We start from the raw sequence: 7,826 nt of genomic DNA, 5'->3' as shown, positions 1-7,826 counted from the left end.
ATTTGGGGGCTAGTTTAACAATAAGTGAGAATTGAATGGGTTAAATGATAAGAATTTTCGATGATTTAGAGTTTTAAGAATATTTAGAACTTTAGCATATCTTGGTTATAATATTATAAAGAATGTTAATCAAGGGTTTTTAAGGATGAATCAATATTAGGCTTGAAAAATCTAAGCGTTAGCGGATGTGTTTGGAATTTTAAGATTGAAATTGATAGGTTGATGAACATTTTGGGTATAATATAAGCGATAAGTGTGGTCATCCATTTTGAATATTGGGAATTATAAGAAAAGTTGAAATTCAAGGTTATAAAACATAGCACTAAGTCATCATGGGTCGTTTTTAAGTCGCGATTTGTAAACGAGGATTTAAAAGGAAAATTTAATTGGGATCAAGGAGACGTCAGGACATCCTAAGATTTAGGTTTTATCAGAGTAGCGCAGCGGAAGCGTGGATTTTTGGGATACTAGAACTAAGTCTAAACTTTTGATTATCGAGGATAAGCGAATTTCGGGGACCAAATTCAATTTAAGGGGAAAAGATTGTCACGCCCCGAAAATTTAAAGGTTCATGCGAACCACATGCATATAAGTTATTAAATTCCTTGTGTATTTCAATTATTTGTTTTATTTGCATTAATTATGTAACGTACCGTAGTTTTAAACTACTTGAAAATTTGCGGAAATTTAAAAATTTTCTTTAAACAAGAAACAAACATTCAATTTACGGATTTATTAGACTATTCATCCAAAATATTTGCAACATAAAGATCACAACCAAAGTTTTACTAAAGAAAAATACGTGTTTGAATATCGTAGGCCAAAACGTGAAATCAGAGTATTAAAATTTTAATGCTTAAAAACTTAAAAACGTAAAACATGGGCGGTCTTCGTGTCTAGCCTCCTGCTCAGTCCAAGCCTGGTCCTTGGTCCCCATCCCTCGTCTCCTTGTCATTCTCAGCTGCATCGATCAAGTCTACTGAATCTAAAGACTCAACACGTATAAACTGGAAATAACGAGTAATACGTAATAAAACCACATGCAACTTTAAAATAGGACGTACATACTGAAACTGAACATGCATCAAAACTTGAACGTACTTACATACATAGACGTGCCATCAACGTATAACCTTTCACAAACATGATTGCTTCATACATACATGAGCATACTTAACATACTTTTGCGTAGAGGCATGTTTCAAAGCAAGTGACCCATAGCATCATCGCCTGATCAGATAAACCACAGTACTGGGCTGACAGGGAAGATCCACTACCACATACATGAGATCCCCGTTCATGCTTTAACCGGTGGATTGGTCCCCGTTCATGCTTTAACGCATTCCAATCCTGATGTAAACCCGTTCATGCTTTAACGGGGTGGATTGGTCCCTGGTCATGCTTTACCTCTTTCCAACCTCATACATAATTTGGTCACAAGACATTTAGCATACATCAAAAACTTAAAAATATTTTCTTTGCACGTCAACATACTTACTTGGCGTTGAGGGATTAGTTGGATCTCGCTTGGGACTGCCGCTGCAACATACTAACATGATTTCAACACTTACTTGCATAACTTAGACGTAAGTATTCGAGCTCACCACCAAAGTGATTAAATAGCTTATGACATTCTAGTTCACTCGTGACTTGACCTCTTTTAATCATCGCACTAAACCCTGACATAAAACCTCAAGACATTCAATAAATTTTTCCCACAAAGTGAAGTACACGGACCCCGAGCCTGGGTTCGTGTCAAGGTCCGGGTACATACTGTGAAGACACACTCGCAAAGAAGAAGGGACACGGACCCCGTGTAAGGATCCGTGTACCGGTCCGTGTAAGCTCGCTAAAAGACATACCGAAAAAGAGGAAGGGCACGGACCCCGTGCCAGGATCCGTGTGAGGGTCCGTGTAGGGTCGCAACTTTGACTCCATAAGGGAAACGAGGGCACAGACCCCGTGTCAGGGTCCGTCCCCGGGTCCGTGTACCTGCGGTATATGCAAACTCACGAAAATTCAATACATGTGCTGCCTAACCTTCTAAACTCGATTGTACAGGCTATAAACCGACACCTCGAGACCCTTCTTAAGATGCTACTAAATTGACTTAAGCCTATACAATTGCCCAAAAACAACCACGCATCACAAGTGCACAATAAACCCGTAAACACGATCCTTAACCACAAAATGGTTTTCACGACTACTTATACTCCCAAGTGCCTAACGACATGAAACGAAACATCAATAACCATCCCAACATCATTAACAATGTACCTATACGCAGCAGCGATCACCCGTCGATCCCCAACGGAGCCTGCAACAATAAAACTTCAAGAGCACATCAATATCAAAATTTTCAGAAAACGCAGTTTGAGCAGTCCCACGAAAATGATCATATCTCACTCAGTTTTTACCCAAAAATTTTTAATTTTATATAAAATCGAAGGTATCAAAAAGTATACGTTTTTCATGTTGAAAGTTTTCTCCAAATCACGACTGAAAAATCGTAGTTTTTGAAAAGACAGTAAAAACGTGATTTGTGATCCAAAAATCGTTTCAAAATTGATCCAAACATCATTGCTAAAACTTCTACACATCACACATGTATTTTTACGCATAAATAATAACACAACGCATAATATGATGAGATCGATGCATAAACAAAAGAATATACGTGCCTTTGATGTGAAAAACTCACGATGCGGCGATACAGAAGCAGAGAAAGATGCGAGGTTGGTCCAGGACGATCGTGGCTCTATTTTCTTGCAATAAAACCAACAAAATTTGCTGGAAATGATGAAGGAAATGGGGCGGCTGCTCTCCCTTTCCAAGAACCCTAGTTTTCCTATCTCTCAAAAAATATAAAATTTTGAATTGTGATAGTGTGTGTGTGTTTTACGATTTTTAGTGTGTGAAAAAATGTGTGGGTGCGTGTGATTAGTGTTAATTAGGAGAAAATTTTTCTTAATTAATAACTAACAAGCTAATTTAAAAATACTAACTCAATTAATGTGTTAATCAAAATAGTAAATTACTACACATTCTAATAAAATCCCTTATGAAGAATCGGGTGTGCTAGTGCCTTCGAAGGCATTTCGAATACTATATTCTCCAATGAGCTGCAATAGCTCGTGTTCTAAGAATATTAACACCGATGAATTAAATCGAGTTTGGTTTAAAATCAAGCGGAAGAAACTTGAAGTAATCTTTCGTGAAGAAGACTGTTAATAGAAAACATTTTAACTTATATAAATTGTGTAACGCTCTGACCCGATTTTAATAACATAACAGCGGAAATTAAAATTTTCTTTGAAGGGAGGAAGGATTTAAAATACATTACAATATATAAACAAAATACAATACACGATCAATCAAATGAGACAACAAAATACAAAACATCATTTTTGTGATCATGTTAAAATACTTGCAAAATAGTCTTCTTCCTTCCCTTTCTTATGCATATGACCCCGGCTCCAATCAACGTCCTGGCTCGTCGCTCTTATCTGCATCACATGAATAACTTAAATGAGTATGAAACTCAGCAAGTGGAACTCTTACATAGCAATGTACATATACCATACTCTGTAAAACGTGGCTTTTAAAACATTAAATACCATCAACTCTGAAATATGAATATCAAAGAATTAATAATAATAACGATGGTATTTCTCTTTTCTCTGTTGGATTGATATCTATATAGTATCTCTGTCTCTGCGCCTCTATACCATCGATATGAATCGATAACTCTGAGGAATATAAGCCTGTGGTCGTTGATCAACTTATTGCATGCAATCTCTGACTATGTATCTATCAATCCAATAAAACATTTTGAATTCTCTCTTTGACATTAAAACAAACACTTTGAAGACTATCTTTTCTCTTGTATTCCCTTTGACATGGTTGAGACATAAAATGCCTCTAATATACAACAAGGTGTATTAATACATAGCATGAATCAAATGGAAGGGAATAACACTTTACAACCATTAAAACACAATACATATATTATCATGTGAGCACAAGAAATGAAATTCCACTTACAACACTTGGAACCTTGAATCTACTCTCTTGGTACACAACCTACAACAATAAACCATAAACTTCACCATCAACATCTCAAAAATCATAAACCCATACCATAAACTTCATAAAGCTAACACACTCTAAATACCCAAGACTTCTCCCAACACCATAAACCAAGAAATAATCAAAGCCACAAGCTTACCTTAGCTCCTTGAACTCAAAATAACGTTGTTCTCTCTTCAATAATCCAACAAGAAGCTTGAATCTAAGAAATAAAAGAAAAAAAATGGAACCCTAGCTTCCCTTGAGCTGAAGAAATCGAGAAGTGAGGAGAGAAATGAGGGAAAAGTGAACCAACTCATGTATTTAAGCACTTAAATCCAAAAACACGACTTTACTGTTCACGGACCGCAGGTGCGCTATCCCTTGCACCGCGGGTGCGCTATGCCTTCGGCACCTCATCCAAAAATCTGAAACAGTAGATCGCGGGTGCGGTACCTATTCCACCGCGGGTGCGGTGTCTCTTCGGAAATTCCACAAATTCTGCAATAACGATCGCGGGTGTGCTGCACAGATCACCGCGGGTGCGGTCTGCTCTCGGCCAAAACAACTCTATGTAACAAAAATCGAATCGCAACGCTGATACAACACAACTACCCCTCAACTAATAACAACAATACCACAAAACAATAATAACCAACAATACTATGACCCATATATCACAACTCTTAACATCAAAACTATACATAAACTTAACCAAATAGTCCATAAGCATACAAAATCTTAAACCGTACCGTTCACCAGACTTGGATATTACAAATTGAATAACCGAAGAAAGACAGATTAGTTTTTGCATTTTTCAGTTCAGTTATGGTGACAACTGAACTGACGAGTGCGCTAACTGATCGAAACAATTTTAAAACCGTAGTTAATCAGTTAAATACACAAGATATGTTTATAGATGTTCGGAGACTTCAACTGCTCCTACGTCATCCCTTCTACCACCACGGGTAGGCTCCACTAGAAGACTTTGATTTATACAACACTTTGTACAAACCCACTCAGCTAGGAATTATGCTACTGCCTAAACTGAACTCCTAGCTACGACTGAAGGCAACACCTTCCAGCCAACACTTCTTTAACGTCTATGTGTCAAAGACTACATACACAAGTTTTACGTCTTTGTGCAAGACGGTTTTTGAGTGGATTTGAGAGTGAGTGCGTGTGTGAGAACTGAACGAGAATGTTCTCACACACTGATGGAAAATGGCTTCTAAACTAATCTGATACAACGATGAAGAATTCCCTCTAGGCTTTAAGTGCTTCTGAAAGCTGATATGCAACTGAGCGTGCCCTTTTGCTGTTTTCTCTTCTCAACTCTTTTCACTCTCGGATATCTCCCATTTGAGTCTTCACTGATCTTCTCTTTAAATAGACGGGAAAAGATGATCGTACAGTGAGACTCAATTATTGTATCTGTTGCATTTGAATCGGTTCCTTGGACTTTGTGCTTCGACTTTTGACTGCCCTTCTGGAGCGTTTTGTCTTTAATGCTCTGATGCAACGTCCATTATTTTCCTTTGACTGGACAATGGCTTTGTATCTTCTTGCATAGCTGGAATCCATTTACTATAAGAGTGTCTTGATATGCAACTGAAAGATTTTTACTGATACTTTGAACTGGTCAGCTGGACTGATCTTCCGTTGGGCTAGTGAAATCAGTTGACTCGTCAGTTGAACTGATTTCACTCCTTCAATTGAACTGGTTAGTTGGGTTCTTTGTCTGTTGGACACATCATAGGGTGCCCAGGCTTTTGAGATCTTCCTGCTGAATTACCTATCAGTTTGGACAATCAACTGAACTGCTTGTTTGAAGAACCAGTTAGATTGATTTAGTCTCGGCAATCAGTTGGCATCTCCGATGGCTTCAGCTGGTTTCGTAAACTGATTAATTCAGTTTTAGCTGTCTGCGCACTGAGGTAGATTATTAGAAACAAAATAATAAGTTTTATTAGCATCAAAATCAAGATTGCGAACTTAAAAAGTTCCAACAATCTCCCCCTTTTTGATGATTACAAAACTTTAACAGTTAAGCACAATATATTCAGTTCAAGAGTTAGTACATTCAAACATCGTTGAGAGCTCCCCCTCAAGAACTGAATTAAAGAAGTTTTGAAAACCATTTTAAAGATAGAGGATGAGAAGAACTCCCCCTTCAAAACTGAATTGATAAATCCTTAGATGTATTTAAAACACTTTTCAGTTGACGAAAAAGAAAGAATCACTACAAAAAAAAAGGCCTACGACAACGGTTTTTCACCGTTGTTGTAGGTCTTTTAAAACTGTTGTTAAAGCCCCTGTGGTTAAAAGGTGCGCTCAAAGACAACGGTTTTTATTCGTTGTTGCAGATACAATTGCGACGGTTTTTGACAAATCGTCGCAAATAAATTTAGCGACGGAGTTCTGTAAAACCGTCGCTAATTAGCGACGGATTTAAACGCCGTCGCTAAAATTCGCGATGGTTAGATAATGGTTTCTGTCGCTAATTTCAGTGACAGTTAGTTCATGATTTCCGTCGCTAATATTTTCAGTATAATAAAAAAAATTACTTTTAACAATTTAATAATTCTAAAAAAACTTTTAATTTGAATAGACTAACAATATATGAGATCTTAACTAAAATTTAAAAATTTAACAAAAAATAAAACGAAAAAATTAACCCTAAGTCAAAACTAAAATCGTATAAGAAGAAAAATTTTAAATGTTGTGAAGTTGTGTGTGTTAAAATGGACCGAATGAGCGGGTATTTATGGAAGATTCACGACGGGTTTTGGTTTAACCGTCTCTAATAGCGACGGTTCAATAAACCGTCGCACTTTCAAAATTTGCGACAGTTTTTCTAAACCGTTGTTATTAAACCGTCGCTAATTTAAGACATGCGACGGATTTATTTAAAACTGTCGCTAAATATAACGACGGATATTATACCGTCGCCAAATTTAGCGACTGTGTTAGGCACAACCGTCACTATTTTTAAATTAGCATCGGTTTTAGGTAAACCGTCGCTAAATTTAGCCACGGTTGTTCTGAAACCGTCACCAAATACGTTGTAAAACAGTTTAAGAAAACCATTGTCGATTGTCCAAAAAAACACGCTAATAGACAACGTTTCTATAAACCGTTGTCTTTGACCCTAAAAAACGCTCAAAGACAACGGTTCTATAGAACCGTTGTCATTGACCCTAAAAACCGTTGTCTTTGTCACCCAAAAGACAACGGCTTTTTATAAAACCGTTGTCTTTTGCTTAAAAAACACACCTACGACAACGGTTTTCACTAAAACCGTTGTCAAAAAGCATACAACAACGGTTTTAGTAAAAACCATTGTCGTAGGTGTGTTGTTGATTTTGATTTTTCTTGTAGTGAATATTTTCTCAACAACTGAATTTACAAACTGATTGAAAAACGATTTTTCAATTTGAGTAAAAGAAAAGCTCCTCCTCATAAACTGAATAAAGATCCGTATTTGAAAGATATTTATCTAGTCATTTAATCATTCAAGCGTCGTTGACAACAGAACTGAGAATATCTATTCAATTACAACGAAACATAACTGAATAAACATGATGTTTTATTTAAATAAATTTCCATGTATTTACATCTGAATGCATACATCAGTTGAAAAGGAAAAGTTGTTACTACAATAATAGCATAATTTAAACTACATCAGATATCAGTCAGTTTCTATGACGGAACTGGATATACCATCAGCTAGTTGTCTTGACTGCTTGAACTGTTGC

Source organism: Primulina huaijiensis, chromosome 11 (genome assembly GCF_012295235.1).
Source record: "Primulina huaijiensis isolate GDHJ02 chromosome 11, ASM1229523v2, whole genome shotgun sequence".
Lineage (NCBI taxonomy): Eukaryota > Viridiplantae > Streptophyta > Magnoliopsida > Lamiales > Gesneriaceae > Primulina > Primulina huaijiensis.
Note: the sequence above shows the minus strand (reverse complement) of the source record.